At 37.9% G+C, this 18,268-nt stretch overlaps 1 long non-coding RNA gene across 1 annotated transcript; it reads left to right on the top strand.

Annotated features, from left to right (window-relative positions):
* Positions 1–557: 557 nt before the first annotated feature.
* On the top strand, positions 558–7,324 carry LOC120436928. Its single transcript, XR_005610677.1, has 3 exons — positions 558–581; positions 5,073–5,099; positions 7,181–7,324. It is a non-coding gene; the product is annotated as an uncharacterized LOC120436928 (long non-coding RNA).
* The last annotated feature ends 10,944 nt before the right edge of the window (positions 7,325–18,268 follow it).

Here is an 18,268-nt window from a genome sequence, read left to right as displayed (position 1 = left end):
AAATAAAATGCAGCAGTCCGCCATTAATATTATTAATATGATATGTAGACATTTAAAACAACAGCATATTAAATGATATTAAATGACACTGTGTGCAGGTGATAATATTTTTAGGAGGCAGAGTTTGAATGCAGACCAACTCAAATGTTGAAGCCTACAAATATATCACCCAAGCTTTCATTTATGATTGTTGCTGCTTTAAAATTGTGATGTCAGAATTTGATAAAGTGTGCAGTGCTAGATGTAGCAAATCATTGCTTATTACATCTACTGTGTTATCTAACAGCACCAAACTAATAGAGCTATCACATAACTGAGAAACTTGTGTGGCTTATTACAAATGGATGAAACCACATATTACCTTAATGAAGACAGTAATCTTTAATAAGGTGTAGAAAAAAAGAGAAGAATTTGTGTTTATATTCCAGCTGTGGTAAACAAAGAAGTGTACTGAATCTTTTGGACTACACAGAGTGATGCAGTATTGACTGTGATGCTGATCTGAGTTGTCTCATTCTGTATTTTTGTGCTTTGTCTTTTGTTACACAGAGTGAACGAGATCTTTGGTTTTGCCTTTGCTGGTAAGTAAACAGTGATTGTAACTGAAGCAGTATGAACCTGGCATTGCGTAGCACGTTTGACGACTTACATACAGTAGTTTGACTTTTTGTGATATGTTTCCATTTACTGATTGGCAAAAACACAGGATTTGTGACCTGTAGCAGCAAAGCCCCCACACAGGGCCTCTGACTGTCCCTGAAAATGTCCCTGAAGTTTAATAGCCCATTTATGTATGATTTATATTTCTTATGGCTTATTGAATCCAAACAGTTAAATGTCAGATGTCTTTATACGGTGGTTCATTTTCTCCTTATGTTTGTGGATTTAAGTAGCAGACAAAACAAATAAAGTGTTTTAGGGGAGTCAGTATAAGTGGTTGCTCAAATACTTAAGAGCTGCACAGGTATTGATTTATATTGTTAGGTACATTACAGCCAATGTGTCGAATTAGTTTATTACTTATTTAGTGAATATAATATGTTGTAAAATTAAATAGAAATGTTGCTAAAAGGGACATTGCAACATACATAAATATTCCTAACAACTGGTACAATGAAAGGAATTTTTAGTGTAATATTTTAAGACATTTCATTTTAATCACAAAGCATTCTGCACCTCTGTTATCGTAACATGTTAATATTTACATGTATTTTAGGATTTGCATATTCATATCAGACTAACCAAAACATGATGAGGTTTTCTGTTGCTTCTGATTAAAATAATTACTTTGTATTTAATGTTTTTAACCTGAAAGGACATTAAAAGTTGTGGTTTTTACACTTTATTAGCACTGACCTGTTGTAGAAAATGTTGGAGCCACAAGGCTTCTGTGTAGGAAATATTTGGTGTCCTGCACTTGTGCCAACAAATATTGTAGGGCTGTGCGATATGACCAAAATCTCATATCCCGATATTAAGACATCTATCGTCGATATAACGATATAAATTACAAAATGTAACATTTCCTGTAAATTCTGTGAATCTCGGGCATCTCGACTTGCGTGAAGTGTTTCCAGCTGGGCGTCGCGCATACCTGGAGTGGAGTGTTTTAACTGATGCATGAAACGATACATTTTTAGACATAAGTTGTAACGGCCGCCGTTTTCTTTGTGAGTATTTATTACACAGCGTGCTGCGGGGAAAAGCCTGTTCTAACGTTTGACTCTAACGCTTATTTTTTAGCACCTGATGGCTCTTTTTTGCTTCTCATCGGCAAATACTCTGCATCTTTCACGTGACTCAGTTTATTTTGAAAAGTCTCAACAGGATCTTGAGCTTTATTGTGAAAGGTTTATGTGGAAAATAAACAAGCAGACACGCCGTGGTTTTACCATCCTTGTTGCTAACGAAAATGCTTAAAAAACAAGCGCTTGTCCGTCCGTAGTGTGGTTATATTAAATAAAAGAGAAAGAGAGAACTTTAGGAAATTAATATAGCCACTACAGTGACCATCAAAATAATGAAAAAATATTGCCGTAAACAGTTTATTTTGCGACACCACGAAACAAACGATGGCGTAAAATGAAACGATAGACGTTTTTATATCGTCATCCGATATATATTATATCGAACAGCCCTAAAATATTGGTGCCTGTTCTTTGCATTTCTGTAGTAATAATGCTTTTATTACACTTGCTATAGCCATGCGAGACCACACAGTTCAATTATCTCTTCTTTAGACTAAAAAAAGCTTAAAGTAATTGAGGATTTTACTAGTTAATTAGTGTCACAGTAAATTGGATTGTGTATGAAGAGGCTCAACAGTCTGAATCATCAAACAGTGATCTGATGAATTGTTTCCTTTCTCTAGACTGCTGATCTGATCATCTCAAGTCTGGTAAGTAAAGGTTTTTCTGAGGTGCAGTGCTGGGAAATGTTTCTCATTATAGGAGATTCGGCATAGTGCTGTGAGTCCGCACAGCTTTTGGTGATCATCAAAAGTCATCAAATCCTAGAAAAGTGTGTGTAAACATTTCCAGACCTACAGAGGTCGGTAGGTTATTGTAGCAGTGCATATTTTTTCACATTAGAGCAGCTCATGAACAGCAGTTTAGGTACAATTAAGTCTTCATGTGGGGCCTTGTGGATTTCAAAAGCTTCTTTCCCTCAATAATTATGTCACTGTCTGAAAACTGTTTTTTTGAATTAGTCTTTTAATTAAAGATTTTGTTGATGACTGGAAAAAATCAAAAGCACAGATACAGATCTACAAAGAAATTATCATCATACATAGGGGTGGCTGTAGCTCAGGTGGTAGAGCAGGTCATCTACTGATCGGAAGGTTGGTGGTTCGATTAATGAGCTTCCACTAGTCTGTATGCCAAATATCCTTGTACTAACCCCAAGTTGCTCTCTGATGCGCCCATCGGAATATTAATGTGTGTGAATGTCAGTTAGGAAGCACTTAGGAGAAATGTGTTTGGGTGAATGTACAAGTTTTATAAAGTGCTTTGAGTGCTCAGAAGAGCAGAAAAGCGCTATATAAGAACCAGTCCATTTACCATACTACATTTTTAATTAGGCCTTTAAATCGGCCATTATAAGTACCTCCTAGATTTAGTGGAGTGCTTATGGCTGTGTATAAACATACCCCAAATGTGATTGAAATATGTAGAAACTGCTTTGTAGGAACCATTCATCTCCAAATTTGTCATTTTGCCAAAAGTCATACTGAATAAAGTATTGTTTACTTTTATAAGACGGATCTCAAATCCCTGTTTCTGTGTGCCCAGATAGTATGATGTACTGTTGTCCCAGCTAAGTACACACAGAAACAGGGATTTGAGAACTTTGGGATTAAGGAACATGTGAATGTGGCATGAATTTTAAGTAGGTGGCCTGAAACTGTCTGCTGTAACCTCAGTGTGTTGGTTTTGTTGGACCATATAATGTTTACAGTAAGTTATTGTAGCAGCACATCTTGGTGTAAGTTTATAGACTCTGTTTGTTTTTATTGTGTTAATAGAATTTGAATTCAGGCCACCTCAAATGTTAAAGCCTATAAACATTCCATACAAGCTATCATTTGTGATTGTTGCCTACTTTTAAATTGTGACATCACCATTTGATAAAGTGTGCAGTGCTAGGTGTTGCAAATCATTGGTTACGATATCTACTCTTAAGTAATCGAACCTAAATTTTGGAGCATTGCATGACTAAGAAACTTGTGTGGCTTATTGCAAATGGATAAAACTACATATTACCTTTATGAAGATGATAATCTTTATTAGGGTGCGGAAAAAGAAAACAGAGGAGAGTTGTTGTTTGTATTCCAGCTGTATTTAACAAAGAAGTTTCCAGAATCTTTTTGACTACAGAGAGTGATGCAGTATTGACTCTAATGCTGATTGGAGTTGTCTGATCCTGTATTTTTGTTCTTTGTCTTTTGTTACACAGAGTGAACAGATCTTTGGTTTTGCCTTTGCTGGTAAGTAGACAGTAATGGTAATGTTTAGTAATTTACTTGTAGTAGTTTGGCTACTTGTGTCATCTTGCCATTCACTCATGTGCAAAAACAAATAGTCAGGATTTAGAATCTGTAGCAGCAAAGCCCCCACACAGGACCACTGACTGCCCCTGAAAATGTCAATGAAGTTTAATAGCCCATTAATGTCTGATTTTAATTTTTGATGGCTTATCAAGTCCAAACATAGTTAAATGTCGGAGATATCTTTATGCAGTTGTTCGATTTCTCCTTATGTTTGTGGATTTAAGTATCAAACAAAACTATGAAAGTGCTTTAGGTGAGTATAGGTGGTACCTTAAACACTTAAAAGCACCACAGCTATTGATTTTATTGTCTCTTTCATTCTACTTATGAAACTGCATAACACATAAGTATTGCTAGCAACAAGTACAATGGAATGACTTTTTAGTGTAATATTTTTAAGAAATTTTCATTAAAAAATAGTGTGCTACTGTTGTTGTTGTGGTTTTCTGTTGCTTCTGATTTAAATAATTAATTTGTATTCAACATTTTAAATCTTAAATTAGATCAAAAGTTGTCGTTCTTCACATGTTATTAAAACTGACTTGTGATAGAAAATGTTGAGCTACAAAGCTTCTGTGTACGAAAAAGGGAGTTTTCCTTCCCACTGTCGCCAAAGTGCTTGCTCATAGGGGTCATATGATTGTTGGGTTTTTCTCTGTATTTATTATTGTGCGATCTACTGTACAATATAAAGCGCCTTGAGGCGACTTTTGTTGTGATTTGGTATAAATAAAATTGAATTGAATTGAAATATTTGGTATACCCTGCGTTTGTGCCAACAAATATTGGTGCCTATTCTTTGCAATTCTGTAGTACGAATGTTTTTATTAAACATGTTAAAGCCATCTGAGACTCTGCAATTAAATTATGCCCTCTTTAGACTGCAGTGAGTTCATAAAGGCTTGAAGAAATTGAGGATTTAACTACTTATTTAATGTCACAGTAAATTGGATTGTGTGTGAAGAGGCTCAACAGTCTGAATCATTAAACAGTGATCTGATGTTTTCTTTCCTTTGTCTAGACTGCTGATCTGATCGTCTTAAGTCTGGTAAGTAAAGGTTTTGTCTGAGGTACAGTGCTGGGAAAAGTCTTTCTTCCTTGCAGATTTATTTTGTTTATGCTTTTTTTGTCACGTTTCAAATCTTCTAACAAGGATGACCTGGATAAATGCAAATACAAGCAGTTTTTAAAGTGATGATTTCATGTATGAAGCAGAGAAAACCAAACCACAGCTATCTGTTCTCTAATACCCAGCTGTGAAAGCCCTGATAGCAACAATTACCATCAAGCATTTATAGTAACTAGTAATGACTGATTTACATCACTGGGGGATTTTGGTCCACTTTAATTTCAGAGTTGCCTTAATTAACATCAAAAATAGTGTTTTGAAATCATTTCAAGGATCTCAATTTCATCAAAGTCGAGATTCTGATTAGTCAGTTGGACTTACTTGTGTGCTTCAGATCAATGTCCTGTTGCAAATCCCAAGTGTGATTACACTTAAGCTCAGGACCTGATGAGTTGATGTAGGTCCTGAAGTAGTAAAGGAACTGTGGACTATTACAGTAACAGCATCATGTTTGATTTTAATGCTGGTGTTGTTTCTGAAATGTTTCTCTCGCTATATAAGATTCAATTTAGTGCAGTGAGTCAGCACAGCTCTTGGTGATCATCAAGAGTCGTCAGACTCTTTGCAGACTTACAGATCTTTCTGACCTTGATTCACATTAGAGTAGCTCATGATTAATAGTTCAGAGACAGTTATTTCTTCACGTAGTACCTTGTGGATTTCAAAAGCTTCTTTCCCTTAATAGATTACTTCACTGTCTGGGTTAGTGCTAGTGTTATTATTTTTGTAAATTTTTTAAAATTTGTGTTGATGATTTTAAAAAAAATGGAAGTCATGTTTCTGAAGAAATGGAAGAAACTCCACCAAAGACCTTCCTTAAAACATCACAGATACATTTGTTTGTTTATCATTAAATGATCTACAAAGAAATTATCATCATAATACATTAATTAGGCCTTAATATCGACTTTGATAAGTTTATCATAGATTTAGTGGCGTGTTTATCGCTATGTATTAAACATGCCTCTAATGTGACTGAAATGTGTAAGCAGGAACCATCCATCTCCAAATTTCACATTTTGCCAAAAGTCAGACTGCTTAAATTATTGTTTATTTTTATGTTAACGGCTCTCCAGATATTATGATATGCCATTGTCCCAGGTAAGTACACACAGAAACAGGGATGAGAGAACTTTGGGGATTTTGAAACATGTGACGTGGCTTACATTTGAGTTGATTGGATGTAAAGTTTTTAAAGCAGGTGGCCTGAAACTGTCTGCTTTAACCTCAGTGTGTGGGCTTTGTTGGACCATATAAGATTTACTGTAAGTTATTGTAGCACCACACCGTAGTTTAATTTTGTTCTGTTTGTTTTTATTGTGCTGATAGAATTCAGAATGCCCTTACAATAGTTCCACCACCATTTTTTTTTAACCATTTTTATTCAGTTCAGTCCAATAATGTACTGTAGAACTCTTCAGTGTGTAAAGCCCTATATGTACTGTATTTTTCAGACTATAAGGTGAATTAAGCCAAACAACACAGTTAAGTGAAACTTTAACTCATTCACAATAACACTCAACATTGTCCAGTTGTAACATAAAATAAAAAAAACAATACACATGTTTTCAATTTTTCTCTCTTCCACAAATCCATCAAATTCTTGATGGGTTGATTAGATTGAACTCTGTTTCGTAAGCATGTCTTTTAACAGGTGCTAGGTCCTTATACATACACACCATAATATTATGATGAAGCACAGTACGTATTACTCCATGAGGCTCCTGACTATGGTAGCTGTCATGTTCCGACAGTCTATCAAGCGCTGCAGCTTCATAGCTTACCAAAGTTGTACTAAAACATTTTGACAGAAGTTTGAGCCCTGTGTACCACATAAATCCAGTTCGAGGTCAGTAGGCACAACCAGAATCAATACATAAGGCACACTGTCGATTTTTGAGAAAATGACAGGATTTTAAGTTCACCTTATAGTCTGAAGAACGTGGTAAATCCAAGCTTATTGGAAATATGCCTAATTCCTGTCTCTTTGTGTCTTACAGGTGACCTGCTGCAGAAGCTCTCTCCCTCTATCATTGACAAGCCATTCAGTCTGTCCTATCACTCTACCCACTCTATCTATTTTGACAAGACGTTCTATCTTGCTTCACTCTATCCCACAAGCTCTATCTAAGTTATCAAAAATCACGTTTTAACTGGAATCAAATTTTGACTGGAATCAAGTTTTGACTGGAATAATCAAGTTTTGACATGGCCCCATTTTTGGGAAATTGAAGTTACCAGTACTTCATCTATCTGTTACAGAATTCTGAGAGATCTCTGCTCTCACTCCTCCTTCTTTTCTGTCGTTAAACTCTCTCACATCCAGTCTTTTTGCTGGAAATTACAAGTAGAAAGTTGACTATACAGTAGTATATTAAAAGTACAGTAAAACAGAGTAGAAATTATTTACGCAGCCCTATATTTCTAATTTTTATTTGTACATTTGTAGCACGTTGAATAAACACTGATTATTTGGCTTACAGGTGCAATTACTTTGATAAATTCTATAAAATATTCACCTTTTTAAGGTTTATTTGGAATAAGATAATCTTATACTGTAATACATATTTTCAGAGTGTTATATTCACATAAATATTTAATTTGATTTCTTCAAATACCTTTTGCTAGTTTGTTTCATTGGAAATAACATTTGAGAACAGTCGGTTTATACTATTATTATTTAAGGACAACCACATTTCTTCTAGTCATTGTAAGTGTTCGTATTGTCGTCGAGAATCTGCCCTGAGGACTTCCCGTTTCCTGACTGCTGCAGAACATCCAGCTGAAGAGTCCTCATCGCCTGTCTGATCACCACAGCTCTTTATATTTGCTTAAAATCTTAGATATCTGAAAGATTAAGACAAAGTCTACTTAAAAGCTAAGAGTTATTATACCCTGTTGATTGTTGTGATTTCTACATATCCCTTTACAGAAATATAGATCTAATCATTAACCAGTCTGGTTAAAAAATATACAGTTTTTGAAAATACTACAATAAAACTGACCCAAGTTTTTTTTTTTAGAGAACTTTGAATATTCTTTATATTGTGTTTGGAACAAAGCCAGCCTTTTACATCTATTACATATTTATAAGAACATTTGAATACTCTTACATTTCTCAGATTAAATAGCAATTTGAAGAGTAATCCGTTTTCAGCATTTCCAAGTTGAGTTGTGTTCATATCTGTATAAATACATATAAGCTCCAGTTTGTACTTTAATAAAATGCCACGGAAAGGTCAAAGGTCACAGTCCCAGAAGCTTAGACGACAGAAGGAGAAAGAACAGGTAAATGTTTCTCTCAGCGGTGAGCAGGTAAAGGTGTCTGTTACAAGTATTCCCAGTCCAGAAGTGCAGAGCAGAGTTCAGACAGCCACAGTGTCTTATGCAGATGTGGTAAAGAGAGATGTTCAGTCAGTGTCTGTGCCAAAGGCTAAAGTACAGCAGGTAATCCAGACTGAACCCCAGGTAACTGTGCAAACGCAGCATAATGGAGAAGCTCCAGGACCATCTCATGTACAAGTTACAAACAGTGAAAGTCACCCACGAGTGAGTAGCATCTGTGCGTCCCGGCCAGGCCTCTGCTAAGTATGGAAAGTACCGAAATCAGCAATGCATGGCTAACAGTTTGGTTTTCCTGTCATTCTTACACGAGGATGAATTCATTACCAGAGCAGATCTTAACCGTGTGTTGGACAAAGGCCATGCCATGTATTCAGATGCCAGAAAGAGGTTTGTGACCAGAGTGTTTCTAGCCTGCGATGAGCTTCCCACAGTGGTCACCAGCCGCGCACACGAGTATCAAGTGGATATGTCTCAGTTAGCTTGTTACGGCACATTTGACGGTACAGATCACCTTCCGAGCCTTGAACAGGGACTACAGTGTTTGGTTTCAGACCTTCGCTACGCTTTGCTAGTCATGGGAGGAACAGTCATTGCAGTTTGCAGGCTGACTTCAGGTGAATACGCATATTTTGACCCTCACTCACGTAAGTCTACAGGAATGCCATTGTCGCTAGCTGTAAGTGGTGGAACTGCGGTTATGTTAAAATTCACACGTCTTAAGGACATGATTGACAGGATCAAATGTTTGTACCGAATGTTTAGCATCGCACCAACCTGCACTTATGAGCTACAGCCTGTCGAGTTTCACAGTGAAAACGCTGACCAAAGAGATGCTAATCAAACCACCGAATACAGACAAACCGCTGCAAGTGTTCCAGCTGTAGCTTTAAATGAACCTGTCAATGAATTAAATTCCCAAACATCCACTGAGCAGACACGGAAACTTGTGACAGAGACTGTAATCACTGAAGTGACAACATCCAGAGTGGATTATTCAGATGAGACAGCTGCTACTGAAAACAAAAATCGTCCTTCTGATTATTCACAGAAAGAAACCTCTGCATCTTCTGTGAGAGAAACTCAGGTAATATCAGATGCTGTTCCTCAGAATGATTCAAACACTGCCTCCTGTTCAACTAAGGCAACACAGGAACTGCCACATAAAATTTTGAAACGTAATAAACAGCAAGCACAAAAAATGAGGAGAAGGTCACTGGCCCAACAGAAATTACCACAAAGAAAGGAAAATCAGAAAAGGAAGGAAAGGGAGATGTACAGTTGTGATGAAAGTTTTAAGGCAAAGAAAAGAAATTCCAGTAGAAAGTCTAATGATCCAGATCACAGAGAGAAAAAGAGAGTGTACAAAAATAATCTGTATAAACTAAATGCTACATATAGAAAGAAACAGACAGAACATTTGAGAAAGATCTACAAAGAAAGAGATGATTTTAAGGAAAAACAGAAGGAGCAAATGAAAAGGCTGTATAGAGAAAGTACTAAAACTAGAGAGAGAAAAAGGGAACGTGTCATAAGGACATACAAAGACAATCCTATATTCAGAGAAAAACAAAAAGAACGTATAAGAAGAACATATAGAGAGTCTTTTATATTCCGAGAAAAGCAGAAAGAATGTATAAGAAGAACATACAGCAGTTCTGTTGAATTCAGAGAGAAACATAAAGCCTGCATGAGGTCATATGTATATAAACTATATAAAGAAAATGAAGAATTTAAAAAGAAAAAACTATCTTACATCACTAAACGTTATGGAGAAGAGAGACAATTTCAGCAACAACACAAAGAGAATATGAGAGAACGAATGAGAGTAAAATATTGGAACAGTTTTTCTTTCAGACAGATGCATAATATCAGATGTGCAATGAACATAAAAAGAAAATATCGTCAGATGCATCGACCAGCTGAAAGTTTACAGTCTAATCCAGATAACACTTTAATGAATGAGGCCATATCTCGTTTCAGATCAAACATTAAGTCAGCACCGTCTTATGTTTGTACTGTTTGTCTAAAAGCTTCTTTTCCTAATCAGGTGAAAATCTGCAAAAGAGAAAATTACTCAAAACACCAAACTGTAGCTCAGCAGTGTCTAACTGGTAAATTTGTTCATATGTGTGATGAAGCATGTAATGATCAGTGCAGTTTTCCTGTTGAGAGAAAAAAAGAGTATATCTGTCACACGTGTCACAGTTCCCTCAAAAGTGGACGCATGCCAAGGCTTGCTGCTGTTAACGGTTTAGAACTTCAGGATATTCCAGCTGAACTGTGTGATCTCAACATTCTGGAGAGACATCTGATTGCCAAATGCATCCCATTTGCAAAGATTATTCCACTTCCAAAGGGCAGACAAAGACTCATACGTGGTAATGTGGTGTGTGTACCATCTGAAGTCCAACAAACAGTTGACTGTTTACCTAGGCTCAGAAACCAGTCACAGATAATGAGGATCAAGCTGAAAAGACGACTGTGCTACAAAGGCCATCAGCTGTTCCAGACTGTCACCTGGTCTAAACTGATCCAAGCCCTGCGTAAACTCAAACAGATTCATCCACAGTACACAGATATTGTTATCAGAGACGATGCATTGCTTTGTGATCCAACATTACCTGATGATGACAGCAGTGATGAAGCCAGCATGGGAAGTGATGATTATGATGAAGCAGATTTAATGGAAATTGACAACTATGAAAAAGAGGCCCTTTTGAGTGAAACCGAGTCTGAAAGTGATCAAGATGTTAATATGCAATCCTGTGATGAACAACCAGAGGAACAAAATCCAGAGGAACCAGAAAGTGATTTGAACAATGGAGGTTTTGCTCTAGAAAGTTGTCTGCAGCCTTTAGACATTTCAGAAGAGATTCTCTGTTTCACTGATAACACATATTGTGTGGCTCCTGCAGAAAGAAACAGTCCTGTTAGCTTCTTCAGAACTCCTCATTTGGAAGCCATGGCATTTCCTGTGCAGTTTCCTACTGGGCAAAATACACTGGATGAAAAGAGACGTCTTAAACTCACACCAAGTGCTTACTTCAAGTCAAGGCTTTTCAACATTGATGCAAGATTTGCTAAAGACACAAATTATCTATTTTTTCTCACAGTTTGTCACTGAAATACACCTGGCTAATTCCAGCATGACAATACAGCTAAGGAAAGGTAAAACTATGACCAAAGATGGACGCAAAATCACATCAGGAATGTTACAAAGTAAGACAGAAGTAGAGAAGCTGGTAAGAAATAAAGATGCAATCAGATTTATGCAGCCACTCAGAGGAACTCCAGCTTACTGGCAGAAAACCACCAAAGATCTATTCAGTATGCTTCAATCAAATAGGAACACCTCAGTTCTTTGTCACTTTCTCTGCTGCTGAGATGAGATGGCCTGAAGTGATTCAAGCAATAAAGAGACAGCAAGGTGAAGAGGTTGATTTTGAAGCCCTGGACTGGTCAGAAAAGTGTGAAATTCTAAGATCAAATCCAGTAACCACCATGCGAATGTTTGATAAGCGTGTTGAGGCTTTGTTCAGAGATTTGCTTTTTCTCTCCTGCACAGCCCCTTGGTGAAATCATTGATTACTTTTACAGAGTTGAGTTCCAACACAGAGGCAGTCCGCATATACACATGTTGCTGTGGATTAGAGAAAAGGTAGAAGTAGATGTGGATGATGACCAAACTGTCTGTGACTTTGTGGACAGATACATCTCAGCTCAACTCCTGATCCAGAAAAACAGCCTGAACTGCACAAAAAGTCACTGAACTGCAAAAGCACAGCAAAACCACACAAAAACATGCTTTAAGAGTGTGAACTCTGGTTGTAGATTTGGGTTCCCAAAACCACCATCCACAAGAACAATGATTGTGAGACAGGATGAGGATTCAGACACTGAAGCTGCAAAAGCCAAACTCAGACCTTTGTTGAACCTGCTGAAGGAACCTGAAGCTGCTTCTCTCACCATAGAGCAGATTCTGTCACGATGCAACTTGACAATGAATGAGTATGAACAATGCCTCAAAGACATAAACAAGAAAACGGGCGCTGATTCTGAAACGTGACCCAAAGGACTGTTGGATCAACAATTACAACCCACACCTGCTTGAAGCCTGAACTCCAATTTAGATGTCTCTGCTCATTTTGAATGCCTATTCATGTGTAGAATATCTCTGTAAATATATAACGAAGAAAGAATCTGGCCTCTCTGAATACCTGAAGACAGTTATTGATAACTCTGCAAAGAACACGGTCAATGAATGTGATGAAATGAGAGCTGTGATGCAGGCTTATTCAAAAAGAGAGAAATCAGCGCACAGGAGTGTGTGACTCGAGTCTGTGGCCTAAAAATGAAAAAATGTTCCCGCAGTGTTGTATTTGTATCAACAGATGATAACCCGGTAAAATGAGTCGCCCGATGAGCTATCTGGAAACCACAACACACGACAGTTGTAATATTTGGATGACAAGTTTGACTGATAAATACAAATGCAGACCTGAGACACCAGAATATGAGGAAATGTCCCTGGCTGATTTTGCTGCCTTGTGCCGGTTGGTGAGTGGTCCAAATGAAGGAAAAGATGTGCTTCCTCTTCTGAACCAGCTTGGATTTGTACAAAGGCGAAAAGAATGATAAACCAGCTATAATCAGGTATTACCACTGTTCACAGGAAAAAGATCCTGAGCAATATTATGGTCGACTGTTGAGACTTTACCTTCCACACAGATCAGAGCAGGAACTGAAACCACAAGGGTTCCAAACCTATCAGTCCTTCTACAACTCAGGTTGTGTGCGACTTCCATGTTCAGACCACAGTGAGTCTGTGAAAAGGGTTGTGAAAAGAAATAAAGACAAGTATGAGAAGAACTCTGAGGATATTGAGAGTGCACTGGAAGAGTTTGAACAAAATAGGGATGTTGTGATTGATGAATGGTGTAATCTTGCTCCTGAATCTGAAGTTGTGAGGCTACAATGTGATGAGAATCTTCCTGAGAGACATTCTGATGATGAGAACGAACAGGAGAATGTTCCCGACTACAGTTGTCAGTCTGATGCTGTAACAGAGATCAGAGCCATCAGAGAACAACCTGCAGTCGATCCAGCTGTGGTACGCATCATGTATCAGAATCTGAACCAGAAGCAGGCCTGCGTGTTCTATGCCATAAGAGACTGGTGTATTCAGCGAGTTTGTGGTTTAAACCCAGATCCATTTTTCTTGTATGTCAACGGTGGTGCAGGAACTGGAAAATCACATCTGATTAAATGTATTCACTCTGAAGCATCAAAGATCCTGAGCAGACTGCCTGCTAATGCAGAAGAAGCTGACATATCAAATCCAACTGTTTTACTGACGTCATTTACTGGAACAGCAGCTTTTTCTATCAATGGCTCTACATTACATTCCCTACTCAAACTACCCAGGAGTCTGAAACCACCCATTCAAGGACTTGGTAATCAACTGGATGAAGTCAGATCTGAACTGATGAATGCTGAAATTATTGTTATTGATGAGATTTCAATGGTTTCAAACCCTTTTTGCTTATGTGGATGCAAGACTGAAACAAATCAAAGGCACTCAGAGACCTTTTGGTGGAATGTCAGTTTTAGCTGTTGGAGATTTTACCAGCTGCCACCAGTGCGACAGTCTAAACCTCTCTGTGTTTATGATCCAGAACAGATTGACCTGTGGCGGAACATTTTCAGATGATCACTCTAACCGAGATCATGCGTCAGAAAGATGATGTGGCCTTTGCAGAGATGCTGAACAGGATTAGAGTGAAAGAAAAGACAGATGAGCTTTCTCAGTGCGACAGAGATTTGTTGTCACAGGCTGTGACTGTACCAGAAGAATGTCCAATTGAGGTCTTACACATTTATGCCACCAACAAGAATGTTGAATCCCACAACACAGATACGCTCAAGAAGCTTCATTCAAACATCATAATCATCACTGCAGACGATTTCCAGAAGGATAAACGTACAGGCAGAATGGCACGAAGAGACAAACCATTTACAGGTGGGAGAAATGATTTACCCGACACCCTGAATGTTGCTGAAGGAGCTCGAGTGATGCTGACCAGAAACTTGGACACACTAAACGGTTTGGTCAACGGTGCTTTTGGCATACTGATAAAGGTGGTGAGATCTGAAAATGATGGACACATAATTAAACTGGGGCTCAGAATGGACAACCGCAGCCTATGAGACACAACCGCAGTTCTAATGCAGCATCTGATGATCTGGTTTACATTGAGAGAGCAGAGGAGAGTCTGAAGTTTAAAGGCGGCACGCAGACAGTTTCCTGTAAAGCTAGCATTTGCCTGCACAATTCACAAAACTCAGGGTCTGACAACACAGACAGCTGTAGTTTCAATGAAGAACATTTTTGAACCAGGTATGGCTTATGTTGCTCTCAGCAGGGTGACGTCTCTCAGTGGACTCTATTTGCAGGACTTGATGAGAAAAAGATTTACGCCAATCCCGAGGTAACTGCAGCGCTCCAAACCATGAGACAAGCCAGCGTTGAGGAAATGATGCCTCTTCTTCAGGTCAGAGAAACAGCCAGCAGACCTGACACTCTTACACTGATCCATCACAATACGGAGGGTTTACCATCTCACATCAGTGACATCAAGAGTCATCATGAAATGTGTTTAGCAGATGTTTTGTGTCTCACTGAGTCTCACCTCCAAGGCTCCTTTGTTGCAGACAGTCTTCATTTGGACGGCTACACCATGTTCAAACGCAACAGACATGTGTCCTACACAAACTTTCCTCAGATGGCCAGCAGAAGTGGTGGTGGAGTTGTTGTGTATTTGAGGAATCATTTTCAGGTTCAGGTAAAACAGTATCTGCATAATGTCACTGATCTTGAATTTCTAGTGTTGAAGGTTCAGGCTCCATTCCCTCGCGCATTGCTGTTGTGTACAGACCTCCTGACTACAGTTTGACACCATTCATGCAAAACCTGGTAAGTCTTTTAGATTCACTTGAAATAATGGACTGTCACCCAATAATTGTGTGTGGAGATTTTAATGAGAACCAGTTACAGAGTGGAAGGAAACAGATTCTGGAGCAGTTTCAGTCTAGAGGGTATTCACAGCTGATCACTTCTGCCACTACAGACAAGAACACCCTGCTTGACCTCATTTTTATTTCTCAGCCACAGCACAGTCTACATTCAGGTGTCCTGAGGACATATTACAGTTACCACAACCCTGTGTTTTGTGTCCTGTCCTCCAGCCAATCATGAAGTCGCCTGGTGAGTTTTGAAACAATTACAGATCATGTTTGTTACAGAGTTTACTGATTGTAGAGTATGAAAAAAAGATTTTTGTTGACAATGGAAGGCTTCCCAAAAATTCGCTTCCCTGCTCTGTTTGTAAGAAGACCATCCTTCAATTTATCAAACCTTTCTCATTGCAATGTTATTAATCATTTCACCAAATCATGGCTGTACTTCATGCAGAGCAGGGACATCTGCCTTCTGTTATCATGCACCTCAGATCTGAAATATGCTGCAAAAAGTATTAAACAGACATAATTTATTTTTTATTCTCATGTTTTAAATGACTAAATCTACTATTTTAAAATGCATTTTTTCATGGATGTTAATTGTCATCTCCTTTTTTGACACTTTTATTTATTGTGACATATGTAGCTCAACAAACGAGATCTTCCCCTCCAAGGGCTTTCAAATATGAAATAGTAAATAAATAAATCCCAGATAAATGCAGGTATTTATTATTGGTCACATAAATAAATATGGACAATTATATTTTCTTGATTATAGTAGATTTTGTAGAATCAAACGTTTTGGGAATGAATGAGTCTTATCATGTTTTATAGGTAAAAAATGTTAAAAGTTTTAAACTATCTTTAGGCTACCAGAGATGTCTATAATGATACATTATGTAGAGAACAACATTTTACAGCTTACAGAATTTGTATAAAACTGATTTAGAAGTACATGGAAAGTTTCTGCATCCATTTTCTGACTTGGCCTTTATCCGGGTGGGTTTGGGTTTGGGTGGATAAAGGCCAAGTCAGAATTTTCTGAGCAGCTGCAAAAGACATCAAAGCGGGGGCTTTAGGTGTAGCCCCGCTTTCTGATGCACTAATTAGATTTAGTAACTGACACCCCATACCAGCATTACATAGACACTTGGGGGCTGAGCTGGGTGGGTGGGTGGGGAGGGTGGGTGGTGTTAAAAGCACTTTATGTTTTGTAGATATATTTTTTCAGACAGGGCACACACAGTCCTGTTTCCTTTGTGGGAAAACCTTCGAACTTCACCATCCTCAGCTGAAACAACAACATCTTAACACCATCTTCATGAACTGCTGAGCCAAACCTGATCCATCAGTGCTGGACTGCACAGATAACTACATGCCACAAGGAGACTGCTGTGTTATGAACTGCCATACCAGTGTGTCTTCAATGGAGAAAATGACACACCCATCACCTGACCTCCTGCCTGATCTGGAGACCATCATCATGCTGCCACACTACACACCTCTGAGACCATCAATGATGACTGATACTGAGGAAACTGTATATCCTGTCAGAGATGCTCAGTGATCCTCAGAGCAGAGAGAGGTATGATTCTTTATCTTTGATAAAAAAAAAATGTCAGTGCTTTTAATTCATTTAATTAATTTAAATCCTATTTATTGCATAAATAATTCCATACTGAAATGATTATACTTGTTGACACTTTTTGAGTTTTAATTGACATTATGGATTACAAATCTATGCTTTTTCTACTCTGTCTCTCTGTGCAGGTATTGCTGTCTTCTGAGTTCTTCAGTGTCCCAACTGAGACATTCAAACCTCATTGCAGAGCTCATGTCTTTCCTCACCATCATGTGAGTGTGAGATTGCTCTGGATTCTGGTTATGTGGCCTGCAGCACCTATGAGGTATTTCAACATTGTTCATTTTATAACTTATTTGTAGTTAACACAAATAAAATGTTCCTTTTTCTGTATTTTTTTAGAACAAGCTCGTACAGTGTGCCTGCATTCCAGCTTCTTAGACTCTACGCAAGTGGACAGAGTATCAGTGCTTGGCCACTCTTACAGACACCGACTTCTGTCAACTCACTGCTACTGAACAGGCACCTCACTCCAGGAAGACAGAGGGCTGCAAGCCTGTCATCGTTTCCAGTGTGGCTTTGGATTCTTGGGGTAGCATCAGATTTTTCCCACAAATATTCAAAGGTAACACTTATTTTAAGCTTAGTTATTAAATCAAAAGTCTTCCCTTGTGTTAATTACATTTTATTTGTTTTTGTTTTCTTTTAGATTTATATGCAATGATCGGATGTGGTGGAGCTTTGTTAACTGTGTGGAAAACATCTGTTTGTGATGCTATTTACAATGAGGCTGTAAGGTGACAGTTTCCATGTAATTTCAATACTTTTATGAAGCAAAAACATGTTTGCAATTAACATATTTTTTCAGTTTTGTCTTTTGGACTTATGGTTAACATTCCTCAGTGACAGCAAATACTAAACTAGTCCAAGTGACCAGCATATCATTGGTCGAGGGTAAAAAGGACCACAATGAATTTTTGACTGTGTTTGTGTCAACAGATTTAACAAACAATATCAGACATATGAAACTGAACTCTGGATTAATGTGCAGATGTTTTTTGTGGGTGGTTTTTGTTTTTGTTTTTTGTTATTTTGTAGAACAAACCCAATCTATTTACCCAAACCATATAACTTGTTTTGGTAA

This window comes from Oreochromis aureus, unplaced genomic scaffold (assembly GCF_013358895.1).
Source record: "Oreochromis aureus strain Israel breed Guangdong unplaced genomic scaffold, ZZ_aureus HiC_scaffold_358, whole genome shotgun sequence".
In the NCBI taxonomy this organism is placed as follows: domain Eukaryota; kingdom Metazoa; phylum Chordata; class Actinopteri; order Cichliformes; family Cichlidae; genus Oreochromis; species Oreochromis aureus.
The sequence above is the reverse complement of the archived record's forward strand: the minus strand, read 5'-3'. Positions and strand labels throughout refer to the sequence as shown.